Raw genomic sequence first — 3,963 nt, forward strand, 5'->3', positions numbered from 1 at the left:
TCTGGTGGCCAGCGCTTCGTAAGTCGGTTGAGGGTTTTGTGGCAGCCTGCGAGACCTGCGCTCGTGCCAAAGTCCCTCATTCACGGCCATCAGGTCCTCTCCTTCCGTTACCCATTCCTTCCCGTCCTTGGACACATCTGTCCATGGACTTCATTACGGACCTGCCTCGTTCCTCGGGGAAGACTGTGATTCTGGTCGTGGGGGACCGTATTAGCAAAATGCTGCATTTCATTCCTTTTCCTGGCTTGCCCAATGCTAAGACGCTGGCGCAGGCATTTATTCATCACATTATCAAATTGCATGGTATTCTTTCAGACATAGTCTCTGATAGGGGCACGCAGTTTGTTTCCAGATTCTGAAAGGCTTTCTGTTCTCGCTTGGGGGTTCGGTTGTCATTCTCTTCTGCTTTCCACCCGCAGTCGTATGGCCAGACAGAGCGCGTCAATCAGAATCTGGAGACATATCTGCGCTGTTTTGTGGAGGAGAATCAGGAGGATTGGTGTTCTTTTTTGTCCCTTGCTGAGTTTGCTTTAAATAACCGTCGTCAGGAGTCCTATGATAAGTCACCATTTTTTGGTGCATATGGGTTTCATCCGCAGTTTGGGACATTCTCTGGAGAGGGGTCTTCTGGTTTACCTGATGAGGACAGATTCTCCTCGTCTTTGTCATCTATTTGTCAAAAGATTCAGGATAATCTAAAAAGCATGAGTGAGAGATATACAGACGTGGACAAAATTGTTGGTACCCTTTGGTCAATGAAAGAAAAAGTCACAATGGTCACAGAAATAACTTTAATCTGACAAAAGTAATAATAAATTAAAATTCTATAAATGTTAACCAATGAAAGTCAGACATTGTTTTTCAACCATGCTTCAACAGAATTATGTAAAAAAATAAACTCATGAAACAGGCATGGACAAAAATGATGGTACCCCTAACTTAATATTTTGTTGCGCAACCTTTTGAGGCAATCACTGCAATCAAACGCTTCCTGTAACTGTCAATGAGACATCTGCACCTCTCAGCAGGTATTTTGGCCCACTCCTCATGAGCAAACTGCTCCAGTTGTGTCCGGTTTGAAGGGTGCCTTTTCCAGACTGCATGTTTCAGCTCCTTCCAAAGATGCTCAATAGGATTGAGGTCAGGGCTCATAGAAGGCCACTTTAGAATAGTCCAATTTTTTCCTCTTAGCCATTCTTGGGTGTTTTTAGCGGTGTGTTTTGGGTCATTGTCCTGTTGCAAGACCCATGACCTGCGACTGAGACCAAGCTTTCTGACACTGGCTAGTACATTTCTCTCTAGAATTCCTTGATAGTCTTGAGATTTCATTGTACCCTGCACAGATTCAAGACACCCTGTGCCAGACGCAGCAAAGCAGCCCCAGAACATAACAGAGCCTCCTCCATGTTTCACAGTAGGGACAGTGTTCTTTTCTTGATATGCTTCATTTTTTCGTCTGTGAACATACAGCTGATGTGCCTTGGCAAAAACTTCGATTTTTGTCTCATCTGTCCACAGGACATTCTCCCAGAAGCTTTGTGGCTTGTCAACATGTAGTTTGGCATATTCCAGTCTTGCTTTTTTATGATTCGTTTTCAACAATGGTGTCCTCCTTGGTCGTCTCCCATGTAGTCCACTTTGGCTCAAACAACGACGGATGGTGCGATCTGACACTGATGTTCCTTGAGCATGAAGTTCACCTTGAATCTCTTTAGAAGTCTTTCTAGGCTCTTTTGTTACCATTCGGATTATCCGTCTCTTAGATTTGTCATCAATTTTCCTCCTGCGGCCACGTCCAGGGAGGTTGGCTACAGTCCCATGGATCTTAAACTTATGAATAATATGTGCAACTGTACTCACAGGAACATCTAGTTGCTTGGAGATGGTCTTATAGCCTTTACCTTTAACATGCTTGTCTATAATTTTCTTTCTGATCTCTTGAGACAGCTCTTTCCTTTGCTTCCTCTGGTCCATGTCGAGTGTGGTACACACCATATCACCAAACAACACAGTGATTACCTGGAGCCATATATATAGGCCCAATGGCTGATTACAAGGTTGTAGACACCTGTGATGCTAATTAGTGGACACACCTTGAATTAACATGTCCCTTTGGTCACATTATGTTCTGTGTTTTCTAGGGGTACCATCATTTTTGTCCATGCCTGTTTCATGAGTTTATTTTTTTACATAATTCTGTTGAAGCATGGTTGAAAAACAATGTCTGACTTTCATTGGTTAACATTTATAGAATTTTAATTTATTATTACTTTTGTCAGATTAAAGTTATTTCTGTGACCATTGTGACTTTTTCTTTCATTGACCAAAGGGTACCAACAATTTTGTCCACGTCTGTAAGCGTGTGGCGGATAAGAGACGTGTGCCTGGTCCGGACCTGAATGTTGGTGATCTGGTGTGGTTGTCTACTAAGAATATCAAATTGAAGGTTCCCTCCTGGAAGTTGGGTCCTAAGTTTATTGGGCCTTACAAAATCTTGTCCGTCATCAATCCTGTTGCCGACCGTCTTGATCTTCCTCAGACTTAGAAGATCCATAATGTTTTTCATAAGTCCTTATTAAAACCTTATGTCCAACCCATTGTACCCTCGTCTTTGCCTCCTCCTCCGATTGTCGTTGATGGTAATCTTGAATTTCAAGTCTCTAGGATTGTGGATTCTCGTGTTGTCCGCGGTTCTCTCCAGTACCTCATTCATTGGGAGGGTTATGGTCCTGAGGAGAGGATGTGGGTCCCAGTGACGGACATTAAGGCCACTCGTCTCATCAGGGCTTTCCATAGGTCCCATCCTGAGAAGGTGGGCTCTGAGTGTCCGGAGTCCACTCGTAGAAGGAGGGGTACTGTCACCACCAGACATCTGAGAAGCTCTGACAGACGTTCTTCATAACCTCCTCCTTGAGGTTCCTTTTGTTTTGCTTTCGTTTTCTCATCTCGTTAGCCTCCCTCAGCTGTCATGTAGTTGCACTGATTGCATCCCTTTAAATCCCTTCCCATACTGCATCACTTTGCGGTTTATACAACTTCCTGGAGTGTGTGCATGCTGGATGCTACTACTGAGTCTTCTACAGATAAGTTTTGTTCATTCATTTGTGTTTTCCTGTTTGCTGGATCCCAGGTGACCCTGACTCACTCCGTATCAAGTGTAGGGAGCCGGTGGTCGTGTCCCCTCACTATTATAGGGTGTTCAGGTGTTATACAGTCGAGGAACGAGGATATGCGATCATCTACCATTGAGATTTTTGCATAGGCTGAGCAGTTAGGGAGAGAGCCAGGTCTGTTGCAGGGCTCTCCCTTTGGTTCCTTAGTTTTGGATCCAGTCAGTCGGATCTTCATTTTTTGTCTTCTAGTTTTCTGTACACCTTCTGTGACACCCAGTGACACACAGCCAAATTCAGGCAGTCAAGGCTCCATCCCCTCAGCTGAAGGGAGCTGTCTGTCCTTCCCATCATCTGCTGGTCTTGATGCTCCTGCTCCTCGCCCTACTACTCCTCGTCAGTCATTCCGTCTGCAATTGATAACGGAAGCGATTGCCAAGAGACAACAGTATGCATGCACTTATCCAACAGTGCAGAAGCTTAAACGTGCTCCTGTCCAAGTTGCTGGTGCTGCTGTACCTCCCTTTCAAAGTAGTGAATTCTGCACCTTTCAGAGAAACTGATGGCATTTCTTTGCCAAAAAGGCAGTACCAGCCCTGCACACACATGTAGAACAGAAAGTTGGGCCAGTCCCTTGAGCCTGTCACTGTCTCCCAAAGTACACAGCAGCGCCGACGTGTGGAGCTGTAACTATGGTCAGGGACAATACATGTTCTTTACTGCCCACTGGGTGAATGTGGTTCCTGCACAGCCACACCAGCATCTTGGCCAAGTTGATGCCACTTCTGCCTCCACGTTTCTCACTCTGTTGGTCCTGCGAAAATGGCCGCCTCTGCCTCCTCCCTCCACCGTG

This window comes from Bufo gargarizans, chromosome 1 (genome assembly GCF_014858855.1).
Source record: "Bufo gargarizans isolate SCDJY-AF-19 chromosome 1, ASM1485885v1, whole genome shotgun sequence".
NCBI classification, from domain to species: Eukaryota; Metazoa; Chordata; class Amphibia; order Anura; family Bufonidae; genus Bufo; species Bufo gargarizans.